This window comes from Emydura macquarii, unplaced genomic scaffold (assembly GCF_026122565.2).
Source record: "Emydura macquarii macquarii isolate MOO-44397 ecotype Brisbane River unplaced genomic scaffold, CSIRO-AGI_Emac_v2 contig_3451, whole genome shotgun sequence".
Taxonomy (NCBI): Eukaryota; Metazoa; Chordata; order Testudines; family Chelidae; genus Emydura; species Emydura macquarii.
The window spans coordinates 1750948-1770914 of record NW_027133588.1 but is presented as its reverse complement, the minus strand read 5'-3'; the positions used below and the strand labels follow the sequence as shown (position 1 = coordinate 1770914).

Sequence of the window (19967 nt, the reverse complement as noted above, 5' to 3'; positions counted from 1 at the left end):
AAGAGACGGTGCCTGCCCGAAGAACTTACAGTTCAAGATCCAGTGTGTCGGGAAATCTGCAGAATGCAAGGCCTTGCCCACATAGGCCCATGTGCCTCTGCACTGCATCCTGTCCCTCCCTGACAAACTGCCACAGGATCAGTGCCCCCATCACAGATTCAGCAGCTGGTAGCCTGACACTCCCTCAGCCGTAAGTATCGCTCCGTGGATGGAGTCACAGACGAAGTTATTGCTAAGTTCCAGTGTTGCAAGGGGCTGCTCCCCACCTAGTGGATCCCAAGCATATCTATAAAGGCACTGCCACAAGATTATAGGCACAGGGAGGGGTAGAAACAAGGCCCCAGAGCTACACATCCCCAGCTGGACCCTCTGGACCTAGGTCCTCATCTCCACCCCCAGGGTAAGTGGAGGAGTCAGTCTAGGCCTGTCTCCCCAGCAGAATTGCTCTCTGCCCCTTTAAGACCCACAATTCACCCAAACCATTTTAAAAGTTAAAAATACAATGGAATTTACCTCTCATTAAAATGAAGTGTGTCACTTCAGTAACAAATTGGCCTGCTCCGCAGCAGAAATAGCTCCATTAACACATTTTTTCCTTCCCTAAATGAGTCGAGAATGGGTAGGTTTTGAAAATCCCCACGGACAGTTAAATTCTCTCTCCCGCCCCTTCCCAAATGAAACGAAGTAATTACCCATCAGGAACCCTGGCTCAGAGAGAGGCCTCTCCTATGGTTAGTTACGGAGCTAATTAAAAGAGAAAGCCCGTGATGGAGGGCCAGTCTGGGCAAGTCACACTTCCACCCTGCCCCACCTTACTCTTGCACCTTCTCCCCTATCCCCTTTGTATTAATTTCCCAGATTTCACAGTGTTTGCTTAGCTTTTATCCGCAAGGCAACTAAGTCCTGTCCACACTAGCACACGTTGGCATATCTTTCATCGCTCAGGGGCGTGAAAAGACACCCCCCTGAGCAATATAAATTTTGCCGGCATAAGTGCTCGTGCACACAGCGCTATGTCAGTGGGAGACCTCTCCCAGTGATGTAGCTTATGCCGCTCATTAAGCTGGTTTTATTCCATCAGTGGGAGAACTCTCAGCTACAGAAGTGATTTTACAGTGGTACAGCTGTGCTGGTGTAAGCAGGTAAGTGTAGACATGGTCTACACGAAGGGAATCGGAGGCTGGGCTGTGAACTCCCACAGCCTTTCAAACAGGCCAGCCAATTCAAACCCCAAACTCTCCCCCCGCCAGTTCTGGCACAATGAAAAGAACTGCTCCCAGAAAATGCTCTGGTACAGAGGAATTAGGTGGTACTGGAGTTAGCCACCTTCAAGTGGGAGGCAGGTGGGATTCGGAGGAGTGTAGCCATGCCCCCCCCATCCAGATACAGGAGAAAGCCAGGCTCTCCGCAGACATGTTGTGAGGAAAGAATGGAAGCGAGGACACATCTTGCCATCCACCCGCCTGCAAATCCAGAAAATCAGCCTATCCCATCAGCATGGTCTTTGTGTGCCACACTCCAAACCAGATTGACACAGGTCATGAAAATCAAATCCAGGGACAGCTTCCTTCAAGTGTGACAAGGAGTCCTCTGGGCTAGAGCAAAGATTCTCAAGCTTTTCTATATAGTGACCTCTTCCTTTAGCACAACAAGGAGGACAGGTGTTTGTGACCACCTGACACCCATGTGAGACCCCTACAGATCGACACCCCTTGGGCTGATGGGGTGGAGACATCCCCTTCCCATGGGGGACTGAGATGGACTGAACCCTACCACCACCAGTGTAGGAGAGTGGGCTTTCCAAGGGTCAGAATTCAGAGACAAACCCCTGAATGGGGATAGAAGAAGCTTTTAGGATGACATGAGGAGCACGGGACAGAAGGAGCTCTGGTGTACAGAGGCTGGGAAATAGGACAGAAAGACCTCTGGGGGGTTAGGACTACGGAGATAGCCTCCTCCCTCCTAGGACTGAGAGGATTATGTGGCTGAGTGTCATGGAAAGTGAGTCAAGTCCCATGTGTGACTGAGGACTTGGAGACAGAGGCATAGCAGTACAGGAGACTCCAGGGTTAAAGGGACAGAGTCTCCTGAAGAGATGAGTCTCCATTTCCTAGGTCTCCAGTCCTCTCTAGCATTTCTTTCTCCCCTCCTGGGCAGTAGCTGCTGTTTCTGCTGCTGCATGAAGTGAGTTAATTAGAAAAGAAGCCCTGCTGGGAGGGGGTTGGAGGGCACACATTAAATGTTCCGTACAAGGTCATATCAAGGCCCTCTTTCCTTGACCTCAGCAGAGGAACTGTAAGATGTGCCCTGCACAGCCTGGAGCCCTGACACCAGCTAATTTCACAGCATCTCTTTCTTTAGCATGAGGCCAGCCATTCTATGGCCCTATGTTGACAATAGGGGATAAATGTGTTGGTTTCCAGGTCAGTGCCCAGCTGTGGCCTAAAATGATGATAATGCAAAGAGAGAGGATGGGGTGGAAGGAGTAGGGCAAGGGCTCTTTTCCATTGCCAGCACAGCACCCTCAGAGATATCCTCCTGACCCTGATCAGCCCAGCCACAGTGGCAAAGTCAGTACAACCAGCGTGTGTCAGCACACCCCCTCTGCCAGCAAAGGACAAACGTTAGCGCCTGCCTGACGAACTGCTGACTTCTCAGCTCTGAGCCAGAGAGCTCCAAGAGCATTTTGGATGCCTGCCAGTTTTGTGGGCTATTAAAGAAAACAAAATAATATGGAAATAAGCCACCAGCTTTGTTTGTTAAAGGGCATGGTGTGTGTCACACTATTGCAAGTCTGGCATTCAGATGGAGCAGGGAGACAGAAATGCCCAGCATGCGTTGCTAAGTGTTAGAAATAGTGTTTATTGATATCTGGTCCAGAGAAGACATGAATTTCTGGGATGCATCGGGGCGTTGATCTGACATTGATTCCCCCCTCCGAGCCTTCACAACATTGCGTACAATTAGCGCTGACATTTCTACACTGATGTTCTATAACAATGCCTTCTTCAAAGGAAACATGACTAGGAAACCTTGGATGATTGGATAGACAGACAGAAGCACTTTGCATCGTTGGGTCTCAAAGTGCAGTACCTAGTGCGGACAAGCATCATTATGCCCATTGATAGCTGGTGAAACTGAGGCACAGAGAGGTAAGGCCCAAGTTTTCAGAAGTGGCTTCTGATTTTGGGTGCTTCATTGTCCAGCCTAGGACACATAGGGTCTGATTTTCACAGGTGTTGAGCACCAGCAGCTCTCAATGGAAGCAACAGGAACAGGGAGAGTTCAGTTCCTATGAGCATCAGGCCTATATTGTCCTAAATTGGGCATCCAAGATTAGAAGCCTCCACCCTGAAAGAGATGTGACCATGAGTGACTCATCCAAGGCCACAGAGTGACTCAGTAGCAGAGTATGAAACAGAAAACAGGTCTCCTGGCTCCAGTGTTGTATCCACTGGACCATCCTGCGTGCCTGATATACAAAGACAAGAATGTGCACACAAACACACATGCACACACAATTCTGGCAGCACTCTGGACCTCCCCAGGTTCTCCTTTCTGCCCAGTCAGCTTGCAGCCTCCCCAGGGAGCTGTCCCTCTTCTGAGGTGCTGAAATGTATTCCCTCTCTGTTATTTGCATTTGTCTTGCAGGTTCACAACAACAGACTCTCTCCCCTGACTCTGCCTCCTTAGATTAGCTCCTTCAAGGAAATACAGAAGGTGAGTGAATTGGATAACGTGGGTGGCAGGGGTCAAGTAGGATCCCTCCTGCTTGCACACGCAGACAATCAGACTGTTGGATTGCCTGTTTTCAAAGGGGAAAACTCCAGGACACTTCCAGAAGCACCAACAGAGAGAGTCGTAGGCGTACTTGAGCTACAGAGCTGATGGAAGGCTTTGGCCCACCCAGTCCTTCACAGCTCCTGCACACGATACAGCAGAGACATTGCATGGGGTTCTCCTCAGCTGGAAACGACCCTCTTCTATACTGCAGGCATAGGAACACACACGGGCTTTCTGCACACCACAGGCTCCTGGCCCTGTTTTCCCTCCCAACCAACAGCAAGACCAGCCTAGTATTAGAGGGAGCAGAAGGGAAGGCAGAAGGGAAGCTGGAGATCATCTCTTCGTCCCCAATCAGAGCAGCACACCCACTATCCCAGGTGTTTTTCAAACAGCTCTGCAATGCATCGTCTTCGAAACAAAGGTCCCCAGTCCCCGGGTGCTGCTCATCCCTTCTGAGTACTGATGACCTGGGTGCACTGCTTGTCTTTGCGTTCTAAGCATTTACAATGTGCAGATGCTCCGAGCGTCTCCTAATTGAGGCTCAGGGCAGGGGCATTGTTTTGGAACACGCCCAAACTGCCTGCTCTTCATGTGTGCACGCTGCGCAGAATGATCCAGCTGCACCCCCATCTCCAGCGCTGCTTGTCAGAGTGCTGTGCATTTCCACAGATAAGCCAGCTTACACATCCAAGCCAGCCACACAGCTAGCAGTACACCAGCGGCAAACTGCTCTGGATGGGGAATCCTTCTAGAGAGAAACTTCTCACTCCAAGGGGCTCAGCAAACTTTTCATGTAATCTTTCCAAAATGTCAAGCAAATGTCATGCTACTCAAGAGTGCCAGACTGACAGCCTCCCAGCTGAAGTCCTTGAGCCATCCATGGATAGATAATGCAAGATAAGAACTCCCCCTACCTCACCATGGTATCTAAGTGTCTCAATCTTTAATGTATTTCTCCGCACAAGACCCTGTGTGGTACAGAAAGTCTATTAACCCCGTTTTACAGATGGGAAACCCAGAGGTGGCAAGGTCACAGGGGAAGTTTGGGGTAAAGGAGGGTATTCCCTGAGTCCCAGGCTGGCACCCTAACCACTGGACAAGCCTTCCTCTCTTTATAGCATAAATAGGAGACTGCTTAGACTGTAATCTCTTGGGGGACAGGGACTGTCTTTTCGGGATGTACATATGTATACGTGGCACATATCACAATGGAGCTCTGATCCATGAGTGGGGCTGCTAGGTGGGATCAAAATACAAATGATCTTAACAGAGTGTCTTTCACTCTAACTGGTTCCTAGGTACTTTGCAAACACATAAACAAGCTACAGCTAGGGACAACTTAACCTGTGAACTGCAGCTCTCTCTGGGTGAAAGGTGTCAGACATTTCAACAGTGCGTGGCCAGAGTTTAGAACAGCAAGTAAATCTAAATATTGGGCCAGATCCTCAGCTGGTATAAGACAGTGTAGCTCTGCCACAGTCAATGAAACGACGCCAATTTATGCCCCAATATCCAACTGAACGGGCACGGAGGAGGACACTTGCAGGAGAACATGGTCTACAATAAAAGCTGTGCAAAACTACTGAGAGTTTTCTCTATGCAGTATAGTCTTAAAGTGGTTCACGGATTCATTGGGGCAATTTGCACCCCCTCCAACCTCACTTTTCTACATAATTGAATGAAACTGATATTTCCCATCAAAAACATGAAATTCCAAACACAAAAAATGTTGAATTTCAAAGCCAGCTTTTGTTTGGAAGATGCTTATCTTTTTGCTCAAAAAAGGGCTTGTTTTTACTGGAAAAGGGCCCAGTTTCTGAGTGAAAAGATTAATAAAATGCAGCAAATTGGGTTCATTTTTAAAGTTTTCAACAAAAAACCAAAACAAAATAAAACCAGCTTTACATTTTGAATTGCTGCTTCTTTCATCTGTGCTAAACCCCGTGCTGAGCATTGGTTTAGTACAGAGCTAGCATTGAGTACAAGCTACTGATCAACCCTACACTGATCCCTGTACCATCCTGGGCTTTCCTTGGAGATCTCCCATGCTCAAACTGATCCAGTCCAGTTGTGCTTAGCTTGAGAGACCTGACAGAATCACAGAGAAAGGCAGTGTGATTTTACAGAAACAGGATCTGCTCGACTCCATTAATTTGCCTCAGCAGTGCTCTTGATGGATTCTAGGGAGGAGAGTGTAGTTCAGCTTCCAAACCCTTGTCTTTTCCACACAGGTTATGTCTACATGGAAAAAAAAAAAAAGGCACGCAGCTGGCCCAGGTCAGCTGACTCAGGCTCACGGAGCTTGGGCTGTGGGACTATAAAATTGCAGTGTAGACATTCAGGCTGAGGTGCAAACATCTACACTGCAATTTTATAGGCCTGCAGCCTGAGCCACACAAGCCCAAGTCAGCTGACCTGAGCCAGCTTTGGGTGTGCCCTGGGTCTCTTATCACAGTGCAGATGCTCCCTGAGAGGCTCAAAGATGACCTTCCAGTTGTACCAATAGTAGTAGCAGTTTTGGAACCTTGAGTCAAACTTTTACTTCCACTGCTGCTTGTGAAAAAAGAATGAAGGCACAGAATTTAAAATAGCATGCAACAGACATAGTATGAGGCATCTACTCAGACCACACAGGATGCAAAAAATTAAAACACTTTTGTAAATTTCTCAAGTGTGAAAGTGACTATATATTCCTGAAAATATCTCCAGTTGAACAGCCAACCTGGCATATTTTGTTAGTCATGATCCATAGATTATATTTTGCAACTTCCCATCTGCTTTAATATTCTTAAGTAATTTAAATCACAAGAGCACAGCAGCAATACAATTCTGCAGAATCATTTCACTTGAAACTTGCAAAATCAGGGTGTTGCTCTTAGAAACAAACTGCATGAGAGGAAATTGCCCCAAAGTCTGTAATGTGTTACAAGGTGAACACACAACACATTTACTTCATCTGAGAAGTGGAGCAGCCAGAACTTTAACATGCAGTTCAATGATATTGTAAGGAAATGGGAGAGAAAACCAGAGGTCTCAAAAAGACTGGTAATGAGATATGGAGACATGCACTTCTGAGTCCCTAGTACACAGGCATCTTAAATGCCTGCAGTGGCCATAAACCATTTTCTTCAGTTCACTGGTCTGTGTGAATTGATGCAGGGATTTCAGTCAGTTTCTTAGTGGATTAGGAATTTATTGGCCATGATAACCATCCAAAGTAGTTGCCATCTTGACCTTCAGAAGCTCAGCTTTCATGTTCCAGCCCGTGTAACCTTCAAAGCACGAGACAGGTGTAAACCAATGCAGTGTGGTCTGCTGAGTTTGCAGAGAGCCTGAAACAATAACTCAGAGAGGTGTGACCTGGCTCATTCACTAGCGACGCCTCGTTATGACAATGTAAATGCTGACAGTGATTATTTCGCTCTGAACAAAGCACACAAGAGAGACAATCTGCTGTGAGAGGCATCTCATGTTGATGTCACGAGTGAGAGGAGCTTGGGGTGTGGGTGAGGGTTTGCTTGGAGCAGAGCACCACTACGAACATGGGGATTCAATTAGTACCTCTGGGCAATTTTGCACTGCACCTGACGTGCAGCCATCCAGGGAAGGAATTGTGGCTGATTTATTGCTGGCTTATATCAGTAGCAAATCACTACTCCCCTCTGCTGACTGTACCAGTCAAGGAGCGATAGGCAGAGACCAGGATTCCACCCAACCATGCCTCTTCCTGGCTCCCTGCTCTAGAGAGGAAATTCTTGTGCCCACAGCCCCACTCACTCTTGTATACCTTGATTTAAGGTCTGGGTAGCCCACACAGGGGTATAAGCAGGCCTCTAGAAACACAAAGGTCCCAACCTAGTCCTTCACTGGCATCTCAGTGAAAAACTTAACTGAACCAGCCCCAGAAATCAAGCTCCCCTTTCATCCCTCCATCATCATCAAATATTTCTATTACAGTGCTGCCAGGAGCCCCCAGCTAAGATCACAGCCCCAAGAGAGCCTCTGCTCTGAAGAGTTTACAATCTGAATAGACAAGATTTTACAGATGGGGAAATTGAGGCACACAGATAAAATGACTTGCCCAACACCACCCAGGGAGTCTGTGGTAGAGACAGGAATTGAGCCCAGAACCCCAGAGCTAGTATCTTAACCACCAGACCATTCTTCCACTCTGCACCATCTGCTAGCCTAGTTGGTTATGGAAGGGTGCCAGTCAGGGACATTTCATCCTTCCTTTCTCAGCTTCTATCAGGGACCCTGGAGCCTTCTGCCTTTGAGGCTGCCTAGCTCCCTTTGGCTTTCTCCTCCCTGTTGGTTAGGATGCTCTTACGGTCTCCCCTTCCTTTGTGTCCAAGCCAGGACAAGGTCCATAGATGGGATGAGTACAAAGGGATCTTATACAGCCCACTGTGTAGTTAAACTGAGGCCTTCACGCTTCCAGCCACAAACAGAAGTTAAATAAAATAGCAGTGGGCTTGTTGGGAGGCTTAATTAATGTTAAAGTGCTTTGTGAGGCTGAGATTAAATGTGCGCTAGAAGTGCCAAGCGTTTTTATTTGAATTCTAAAAGCCAACCAACAAGTTCAAATCACAACAAAGCTAAATAACTTTTAAGATACATTAAATGCAAACACACTGTTTCTTTAACAATCCCGCACAGTGGCTGGTTCATCTTAGCCCCGCTTTTCACCTGTCACACCAGTCACCCACACAGCCAGCTCTAGCTGCTGCAGAACAGCCGAATGGCTCTCTGAGATAAACACAGAGGCTACGTGGTCCCGCATGTGCACCCCCTCCCCTCTTGCAAGGCGCTGAAAGAGGGATGGGAGGAATACAGCACAGTGCCAAGGCAAAGTGTATTTCTCCAGTATGTGGAGTCTCAGATCTGGCGTCGTAGCAGTACCCTATGAGCTGGTCGCGCAGCCAAATCCTAGAGGTGGGATAATGCAGAGATATAGGTGGGTGCATCTACAAATCCATCAGCAATAACCATGGCCAATAATCAGTCACCAAACTGCTCTCAATAAATACCCTCCTGTCTTTCTTTTTTTTTTTTTTTTTTGTTAAATCCAAATTGAGCCATCCTGCACAGCATCCTAAAAAGCTGCCAGACTCAGGCTCTGGGAAATGACAAAAGGGAGCAGATTCCAACTCTACTGAGAGTGCTCTGCTTCAGTGAAATGCTGGGAGAGACAGGATATAACTCTGCCGCCAATTTGAAGGGAAGGTTGGGGTAGCTATTCCATCTTGGATGGAGTCACCCCTTCTCTGGACACTGTTAAGCCAGAGAGTCTCAATCTTTACCCACATCCCAGTCAGCTGAGCTCTAACGAGGACCCACCCATCCCATCTTGCCACATGGAACAAGCAGAATGATCACAAACCTGAGGTTGGGAACCCCTAATTAGATCACACCCTTCCCAACTGGATCTCACCAAACCCCCTCCCCGCCATCCCTTTGCACCTGTGAGTTGCTTCCTCGGTGCACAGTCGCTGCCCTGCAACATGCCACACATTGCACTACAGGCAGCAGGTTTTTCCACAGACATTTCCAGGGGAAGATATCTCAGATGTCCACCACCACCACCACCACCATCCATACAATCTCACCTGCCCGTCGGGTTGTCAGTTACAAGTGTTGAACACCACACTACTCCAGAAACAATATTGTAGATTTTTTTCCAGGCACAAAGAACAAACATTTCCTGCAAAGAGCTGCTTAATATGTTTGTTTGCCAAGCAGCGCTCCCTCCCTGCCTATATTTGTAAGGAAGTCTCTGTTTAAACAAAGGAATAGATTTCCCAGCCCCTCATTTCCCTGCACACGCCTACCCCTGGGACACAACATAGGCTGAGGAGGAACAGTTTAGTAGGAGCACTATTAATTTTGGCAACATGTCACTACCCTGCCACCCCCACCTGCTGAGAGCTGCTCAAGGAAGGAAGATGGTAAGAGCAGGCCAGCCAACAGAAGGTAAAAGGCCTAAGGGAGAGAGGCAGTCTCAAAGGTAAATGGCTCCATCATGGTTATAGGGCTAGCAGCACTTGTCCTCTCTCTGGTCTCTCCAAGTGCACCCCTCGCAGTACCAGGCCTGATGGGATCAATGGCATCCCACAATTCTCCCATTCCTAGACCAGTGGGCTGCTGTATGCTGCATACTGACCTGCTGGGTATTTCTGACTGAGGGCGAGGAATGCAATACTAACCAGCCCGCCTGCCTGAACCAAAGTCTTGTTTAATCTGAACAGTAAGCTCAGAGCATAACACAAGAGAAAAAGGATTTTAGAACAGCAATCTACATGCATGTCTATCTTACCTAAGGTCTTGCCCCTTGCGATGGGGACTCTGGCAGACAGCCCCAGAAATGACTGCCTCCCCCTGGAGAGCGACTCACTTCCAGCCAGAGTTCTTTGTTCCCTCAATTCCCAGGCTTTTGGACCCAGCTAATCCAAAACCAGTTTGGAGGGCTCCATGGGCAATTGTCTCACCTCCTCTGGGCCAACTGCTCTCCCATTGCCCTGTAATACCCACCCTGGGTTTGCAGAGGGGTGCCATGGATTTGCCTCCGTGTTTGTTTCCCAACAGCTGAGTTGATTTAACCCAGCATAGCCATGCAGCAATCATCCCAATAACCAGGTCACATGCAGTATTCACAAATTATTACATGTCCATCATGGGCTCCAGGGGATTTACAGCTTTTCCCTAACAAAAGATGGGAAAGCAGGGCTAAAGCATCCTCATCTGTCATCTTCCCCCCTCTCCCCCACGTCAACCTTCCCCAAAGGGAAACTTAGAATAGACCCAACCTGCCAAGCCAGCAGAGTTGGAAGATGGTCCTGGGGTTAAGGCACTGAACTGAGACTCAGAAGATCTGTATTCAGTTCCTGGCTTGAATCTCTTGGTGCCTCAGTTTCCCCCTCTGTAAAAGGGGAGACTTTTTCCTCTTGCTTATGTAGACTAAGCTCCTCAGGGCAGTGACTGTCTCTCACTATGTGCATGTGCAACACCCACCACGGAGACCCCACCTCAATGGAAGTCTCTCGGTGCTACTGGAAAGTAAACAATGATGAGGATGGCTAGGAAACGTGGGTTTCATAGGATGGCCCCAGGCTGACAGGCACAGCCAAGAACCCAGGTGCAAACACAATGGCCTGGCCTGAATCTCACAGATTTCGCCCACCTCACGAGAGGTGACAAAGTTATGAGTCCTGGAGTTTTTCCAGCACGCCCGGGCCTGGAGCAGCTTGGAGCTGGTCTGTCGATTAATAAGTGCTCCTCAGAGAACAGAGAGGGATCAGCACTCACTCTGACATTTCCTCCTGGAGGCTGCGTGTTGACAGGTTGCCTCTTCATTCTAACTTGTGTTAAACACGAGAGCTCCCGCTGAGGCAGCGTTTACATCCTTTATCTAACAGCATCTCTTGCACCTTGCTACCACTGCCCCTGCCCTCCTGGAGCCAGCCAGGTGTCTCTTCTCCACTGAAACATGCTTGTCCTCCTCTGATATTCATTTGAGAGTCTCTACTTTAGATTGCATGAGATAATAGCTCTAACTTCTGCAGCAGAGACAGGGATGCTGTCTGGGCATGTGCACACACAACAAAGCACCTGTGAGCGTTTACAGAAGCAGGAAGACTAGTGTCCAAAGCAAATTTCAATTACAAACACATGCATGCAGCAATTGTGTGATTGCTGCCATCCCTCCTGAATAGGGAGTCCATGGGACCTTCCTGGGCACAAAAGAGTTTTACATGTAATGCTCATGCAGGGGCAGGTCAATATTGCTGCACCCAGGCAGGGAAATACAGGTGTACTCAGGTGAAGACACAGAAGACAGGGCAAAGATGGGTGCCCAGAGGGGCAAGACCAGCACTAGGTTTTGTGGGGTAGCTCCCTTGTCACAGGGCTGCTGGAGACATGCATGTGTCTTAGTTGAGTGGAGTCCTATGGAATTGCATAGGCCTACGGCTTCCAAAGCACAAAGCAAGCTGAGCACAGAAACCTAACACGTGCATGCATGCACAGTGCTGCGTCTTGTGAACTTCCTTGCTACTTGAGCCGAGGACTTCCTATCAATCAGTTCGAAAGTCCCATGCAGGAGCTGTCGCTTTTCCAGTGCTGAACTAACTGTATCCCATACCATCCTCAGCTTTCCCTCCCGGTAGCTGCCCCAGTTTTGTCCAGCTCCCCTGGGAGACCCATGGGGAGATGTTCACAAAATAAATAAATAAATAAATAAAGCTTCATCTTTATTGTAAGTTATTTCTTTTTGCCAACTGCATGAGTGTCAGTTCAGCTTCTTTTCCACCAAAGAGACTGGTCCCTGAAGATATAAAGCTCCAAGGGCAAACAAAGGAATACTCAGTACACTGTTACATGCCAGACATGTCAGGGTTTCTCTGTGGATTGAAAACAAACTGCTCAGTAAGCGCTGGGGCACTTGCAGTGCGGGTACACAAGGCTGCTCAAAAGGCAAGCGTGTGTGTTCATTATTATTACTTACTGTTTGTATTATCATAGTGCCAAGCCAATAGTCCTGGGCCCCATTGTGCTAGGTGCTGTACAAACACTGAACAAAAAGACAGTCCCTTGTTTGCTTGCACAATCATGTGTCAGAGGGTTAACTCCTCTTTCCCCAGCCCTAATCTTCTTTCATTGCCAGGAGGCATGCCGGGGGGTCCAAGAAGTGCAGCAGCCCTGGTCTATTTCAAATTGTGCATTCAGCGAAGCCAGAGGGGTCAGAGCACATGACGCTGAAATAGGATGTGGCATCATTTTACTATATAACATTTAACACCATTGTGCTAGGTTAAGGAGGGGTTAAATTCCTCCTCATAAAGGCTGCAAATCTGGCTGGTTGGGACAAGGGGGGTAGGTGCCTTTGGGAAGGTAAGTTCAATACCTAAAGGAGAAGCCAAAGCAAGGACTGATACCCTGGGGGATAAGGGGTAAAATGGGGCACAGCCAGGCTCACTCCTCCCACCTGGAGGGAGAACTGTGCAGGGGAGCCCCACGCACATACTGGGCGCACTAGGACCCAGGTGGTGCCTCTCCTCTGCCATGTGGCCTTGGGGGGAAATTGCAGAGAGGAGCCAGGCAAAGACAGTAGGGGTGGAAGCAGCCAAAGCAGGACCTTGGCTATTCCAGTCCCAACTGTGGGAAGCTCTGAATTCCTCCACCCTGCACTGATTGGCTGTTTGCTCCAACCCTCCCCACAGTCTCTTCACCTCTGCTTCACCCCACACCCCCCCCCTTTTCTTCTTCCCTATCCTGTCCCCTCACCCCCTTCCCTTTCCTTTCCATTAAGTCGATCCCTTCCTAACTAAACCCACCTCCAGAACTCATTAACATGCCATTTGTGGCCAGCACACTATTCATTCTGCTTGTGTCTTCCAACCCTTCCCCTACCCTGCATCTCTCTGGTTTAGTTAGATTGGAAACTCTTTGGGACAGGGCTACCTACTACCCTGCATCTGCACAGTGCCTAGCACAATGGGGCCCCAAGTCTTAGCTGGCCCTTGGCCACTACTGTAACAAACATGACTAACAACTAGGCTAAATCCCATACAGAGTAGTTTGCCATTGATGTTAGCTCACCTTGCTTTTCTTGCACTAACCACTGGGTCAGACCCTCAGGTCAGAAATCAGAGCAGCTCCACTGAGGAAAATGGAGCTGTACCTATTACACCAGCTGAGGATCTAGCCCACTATTCCCTGTGGAAGAGAACTTAATAGCTGCAGCCATCCTGTTTTTCCTGCTGAGCCATTCCACAGTTCTACAGAGCCATAAGGGAGATGGGGCATCACAGGGATACAGAGAAAGCCCAGATTCAGATGGAGCAGCTGGTACATTGTCACAGCATCTTTGAGTGCATGTACTCACCCTAGGAAGGAAAATGGCACACCTTAGCTGATCAGGTATTGTCAAAAGAAAAGAGACAAAATGAGGCCTCCAGCGGCTGGCCTGAGGAGTGTGGAGGTGATAATACAACAGTCACATAACACCACAATAAGGCTGTGTCTTAAGAGTTAAGCTAAGGAAGCGTCAGCCTTACACCAAATCTGAAGAAAACCGGGTGGAGTGTTGTGTCTGTCGAATTTCCCCTTGGCAACTGCAGTTGCTATAGCAAGCCGTCGGTCAGTGGCCATTCTACAGTCCTGGCCACCTATGAAAAACAGACATGTTCTCTGTCCCACTGGGGTCTAGGGTTCTGGGCTTTCTAATGGCCTAACGCATTAGTGTCTAGCCTCCTGGCTCATGAGATATCGGGCCTTATCACAGCAACACAGTTTAGAGGAAATCTAGTTTAGATAATTTTTAATAGAAAAAATAAAACACATTTTTAAACCGACTACTCCAAATCTTGCACCTGGTAACTAAGGCAACCTGGCTTTGCAGGCAGAGGGCTATGAGACATAATATAAACCAAATTTTAAACTGGAGAAAACTCTTTAAAATAGCATCTCTTTAAAATGTACCTTAAAGAAAATACAGGCACGACTCACAACAGAAACAAGGTTACAATAACTCTCATTTGGGGTGACCTGAGTAACCACCTGTACAGAAAACTCCCGCAATTCAGGCCAATAGAACTTCATGACACCCCACACCCAGCTGCCAGTCTCTGTCTTGTGTACAATCTCAGCAGCCTTGCAAGACTGAGCAGTCATGAAAACTTAGCAGCCTGAGCAAAAAACTTGTTGTTCATCTTTTCTCAGGATAACAGATGAAAGGGTCAAACCTTGGAATAAGGTTAACCGTAAGTACATAGCAAAAACCACAGTGTAATTACAATGTAATTACAAACTACACTGAGAAAAGTCATAGTGTCAGTACATTGTATTTTCCATACTTGGATTCAACAGAATGTGTATTAAGAACACCAACAGGATGGTCTAAGTAAATCAAGCATGTAGTCAGCTTCTGATTATATAAATCAGTAGTAACGGCATACTGAAAAGCAAAACCATATTGCAATTGCTATGCAACTGCATTGCAATCAGTTAGCCTAATTTGACAAAAAATAACTAAAGATATAGCTGACAATAAAAAAAACCTACTTGTACTGGAAGAGTAGAATTCTGCAAAGGTTCTGTACATATAAACACCTATCTATGTGGAAAACAGAGCAGCAGGTAGCAGGATATGAAAAATATTTTCTTAAGCAGCAGAGCAAAAATGAGCCTGGAGTGATTTATGATAGGTTCTCTCTAAGTGAAAATCTCTCATACCACACTGTTGGTTTATACAACTCATTTGCTTTGCATTTTATGAACTCATTTGTGCTGGCTTCTCCTTCAAGATGGTGCCTGGGCTTCTCTTTCTTTCTTTCTGAAACATTTATTTTGTGTTTTCTAGGCCTAATTCCAATGCTCAAACTGGTGTGACTACATTGGAGTTACTCCTGATAGCACTGGCATAAATCAGGTCAGGGTCTTTTGTTCAGGGCATAACACCTGTAAAAGGAGTTACTCATGTTGATGAGATAGTCTCCTAAAATATAATCCTGTTGGAAACAATCCAGTTTAAAGAGGTTTTATTGCATACTTTTAAAATGAAATTTCTTTGTGAGAACTGATGAATGTCTATGGGGATCCATTAAGGGCTTAATTTTATTTCTTGTATAAGAAAAAATAAAATAAAGGCAGAGCTCAGGAGGAGTAAAACAAGTAACTGAGAAAGAACTGAAAGGGGAGAAAGGGGAGTGACAATAGCTGCCTGGCAGAAAGCCAGTGAAAAGGCTCTGACAGGCTGAAATGTTTTTCCCTTCATTGAAATCACAGAGTAACTAATATACAACTAGTACACTATGTATGGTTCCAGAGTAGTGAGATGTTTTTAAAATATCTCACTGTGCCTCAAAATATCTCACAGTGGCTCCATACATCAGCCTAAGCAGTGCGGCAGAAGCCATAAATAAATAAATACTACATTGACATAAAAGAATGCAGCCATCAAGGGCCAGGTTAGCAGACCCCTTAGGCATCCAAAAACATCCAGCTAGCCACAGGGATCTATGGCTATTGCTCATGCACTTGGGCTGACTGAGGTTTTCAGAAAGGCCATAAGGAGTTAGGCACATAATTCCATTGAAATGCAGTAAGCATTTGACTTCTAACTCTCTTCTGCTCCTTTGAAAATCCCAGGCAGCGTCTGCACATGCAGATTAGGGATCTGATATTGCAAATCCTTACTCAAGTGAGTACTTTTTACTTAAGAGGTCTGACCAACTTCGGTCAACTGTACTCCCAAGTAAGGCCGAAACTTTTGCTGGTATAACAATGTCAGTTAGACATGTTTCTTTATGACATTGTTATACCAGCCAAAGCTCTAGTGTAGACAGTTATACCATCAAAAAAGCCCTTTTTCTGGTACAGCTTATTTTGTTTGGGGAACTGGTATAAACTAACAACAAATCAATTCTTTTGCCAGTGTAAACTGCATCTCCACTAGGCAGCTTTGCGCTACACCAGCACACCTTGTCAGGAGCAGGCTAGACCTAAGTACTGAGTTCTAGATATGCTCTTTTTCTAGATTGCCAAAAAATCTGGCCTTAAAAGTAGGAAGCGTGAAAAGGGACCAATGGTTCATTGCTAATTTGCTAGTGAGTGACTGCCTGATAGGTACCCCCATGCATCTAAAAACAGCAAAAAGTTCAGTGTGCTTTGCAAAACCCTTCACAACACAAAACTGGCGTGTCAAGGCCTTGATCGTCAAGAGCAATCACAAAAGCATGAGGATAATTAGCAAAACTGGCAACACCTACATGTGTTATTGAACTTCCAGGCTCTGCATTGGCTAAGTCTTTTCAAGGCAAGTTTTGTGGACAGATCTCACTTGCCAATTTGGACACAAAAAATAATTTCCTGAAAGGGAGTGTGGTCCAAAAACCCAGGTCATTATGGCTAAGTGTTAACGATGCCATAGTTAAGACTGAGCAGAGCTTTCTGTTGTTTCAACCTTTACACAGCAAGGGTTCTAGCTAATGAAGAATTAAGTTGGGCTGGTCACATCACAGTAACAATGAGAGAAAAGCTTGACTGATTCTTCTTTACATCACTAGAACCCTGAGATGTGGGTGGTTATAGTCACTGATCTCCTGTGTTGGAATTTATATTTTTAAAGGCTATCCAGAATAGCCATTCAGCTGTGAAGAAACACACTATTACCCACTAGGCAACCCCTATAATCCTCTAGTGTTTCTGCTTGTATTTATCATCCCCTTCATGTTAACTAACTTCTGTTTAAACTTTGAGTTTACAATACAATTTAGATTATACAGAAAATAAATAATTTTTTAGAAATTAAAATTGTACATGAAATATACATGCTGCTTGCGAGAATGGCTCTCACAAGAGACAAACCCAGTGAGGCTGATTTTCACATATGCTGTTCAATTTCAAGACAGGAGTAAACTCATCGAGTGACAAGACTGCAACATGGAAGGGGATTGAGCATATCAACTGACCTTCACTTGCATAACTAGGATTTTCCTCATACTTTAAAAACAATTGAATCAACACCGTGGATTCTCAACAACTGCAATCTATGTGGCGCTTAAAGTCCAAATCCTCAGCCTGATCTGAAATTCAGAAGTAGTCCCCACACCAAAACCCTAAATGCAACAACTAAACTGTAGGCTGTTTGAAAGATAGGTCTGAATTTTTAAACTTGAGCCCATTTCTAGTCATCTCTCAGAGCTAGGACAGCACAGCTCTGACATATATAGCTACTGTGTCCCTGTTACTTCTTCCATGGCCTTTAGGAGTCAGACACATCTTTCCTTCCCTATGGGTATGTCTTGGCTGCAAGTGAAGACGGGATTGCAGGACAGGTAGACAAACACATGCTAGTTTTAATCTCGCTAGCACTGGTGACAGTAGTAGTGAAGACACGGTGGCGGGAGCTTCAGCACAGGCTGGCACCAGAGTCTAGGGACCCTGCGTACATACTCAGCTTGCTAGCCCATGTCACTATGTCTTTATTATTATTGTTATCCGTGCGAGCTAAGTTAAAGTTAGTGTGCCTACCCTTTCTACAAAAATGCCTTCACTTGCAGTATGACCCTATCCTGTGAGGCTTCTGCCTCTGCTAACAAATCTGTCCTGCCTAATGGTGCTAACAGGGCCTATGTCGGTCGATTCAATATTAACTTTCCTGGGGATTAGGATTAGCCTTGCGCACTTTGCTGCTGAATGGGGGGACCTAAATGAACGTGAATCAATAAGGATCATGCAGTGCCCTGGGCTAGAGGAGGGATTTTTTGATGAAGACCCAGTCACAGGACCTTCCTTTAAACTGAGGCTCACAGATTCCTTCATGAGCTGAGCAACTCATGTAACATTCCCTGCGTGGCTTTGTTGTTCAGATTGTCAACTCCCTCCTCTGCAGCAGAAACTGTCAGCCCTTCACAGACAGAGACACACACACACAAAAGGTGCGGAGAGCAGGAAAAGACAAAGCAAATGTGCGGCGTTTCCCATGGAGAGAGCTTCAACGACATCTGTTGCCAGATAAGAATGTATGCGCACACACAGACATGATCACCGGATGAGGTTCTAAAATATTTACTGTCCAAATATCAATCCTCATAAAGAGAGGCAACGGCTTGGACTCTGGGGGGAAGAAGGGACGGAGTTGCTGTTAATGTCATAAACACGGGCAATTTTATGTAACCCTGGAAACGGCTGAGGAATATGAAGCCTGACAGATGTGCACATGGGTAATATGGGCCTCATGGTTATGAGTATGAGGACATTGGGAGAAATAGATGAGCAGCAATTCAACACACATTGGACTTGGAGGAGCCTGTGGGCATTGTAATGAATACACAATAGAGGCAGCAATGGATAAGAAAATCTAGGCATGACGTCAAATAAGGGGACATATTCCACACAAGAGATCAGCACTGATGCAATGGGGATGAATCCACAGAGACAGATGGTCCTGGGTGTCTATTCGGGCAAGCTGAGCAATGGGATGGGATGTACAATCTTAGTTTAGACAAGAGAGTTTCAGACATGCTTCTGTTTTGCTGGTCAGGAACTAGTTTGATCAGCATTTGCCTGGGAGATGATCTATCACACAGGACAAGATTTGCATTAGAGAAGAGGCAGGCATGGGCTCGCACCATACTGCTGTTAGCATAGGATGTAAAAGGGGCAGGTGTCGTTTACAAATGCAAGAGAAACAATTTAACAATGGGGTATAGACTGCAGGAAGAAAACAACAAGAGGAAGATTTTGCAGTGGCTCAGTAGAGCAGCAGTTAGCAATGATTAAATAAGGAAGACAAACCATGGCACTAAAAAGTTATGTCCCAAGCTTCACCCTTATCCTGTCTTGAATATGCGTCCCCCTCCCATATTCCTAGGAAAGGAATGGTCTCATCATAGGTCTCTACTAGCACACTTGGGGTGCTACTGCATTAACAAATTCCAACTCAGGAAATAGCTGGACAACCAGCCACAGCTGGGTCATCCCCTTCGAAGGCTGGCCCTGAGCTATCCACTCGAGTCTCGCTGTTGGCCAAGCCCCTTCCCACTCATTCCTTTAATATCTGAATCGGGGTCAGCAGATCTGATTTTATCCAAGAGTCACCCTAGGGCGACACAGGCTCCTTCTACCTTGGTAGGGGTGAGAAGCCAAGGGCGAGATGTTCCCAGGGACAGCACAGAACTCTCAGCTGAGAGGACAGTGGGAGGGGCTAAGGTGGCTTTGCTTCTGTCCAACCCTGGGCTGCTCAGCAGCCCCCAGTGAAGTTCACACAACCCTAGGCCTGTCTAACTTCCAGTATCCCCAGCCTGCTCGATGGGTGACAGCGCTGTACGTCGCTGCCCACCCGACTTGCCCCAGCGCACCTCTATGCCATGGCTTGTGAAGGGGTCCTCAGGGGCACCCTCACAGGTGTCTTCCACAGGACCTCCAGCAGGGCAATCGTCCTGCGTAGAGGTGGGCCTTGTTCTTTACTCAGTGTCCACGGCTGGAGTGGGGGGAGGCTCTCACCCCATCCTGAAATCCAGCCTGTGACCCACCAAGACATTTCTGAACCCATCCATTTCCAGGACTGAGTTTTGCAAGTCCAGATTAGATGACTAGGTGGGATAACTACCAGATCTGTGTATGCATTAAACAAGGGCAAGAAAAATTGCAGGCTCAGAACTCTGGTGCTTAAGAAGGTG

At 46.8% G+C, this 19967-nt stretch overlaps 1 protein-coding gene across 4 annotated transcripts in view; it reads right to left on the bottom strand.

The window, feature by feature from the left end:
- The window catches only part of LINGO1 (leucine rich repeat and Ig domain containing 1), a 429045-nt gene that overhangs the window by 348016 nt on the left and 61062 nt on the right, over window positions 1-19967 (bottom strand). The window contains exon 3 of one of the 4 annotated variants that reach the window (XR_010917383.1): window positions 8603-8715. The exons of the other annotated variants lie outside the window; for them this stretch is intronic. The gene's annotated coding sequence lies outside the window, so the exon portion shown is untranslated. Of the gene's footprint in view, window positions 1-8602; window positions 8716-19967 lie in introns of those variants that run through there. 4 annotated transcript variants of the gene reach the window in all.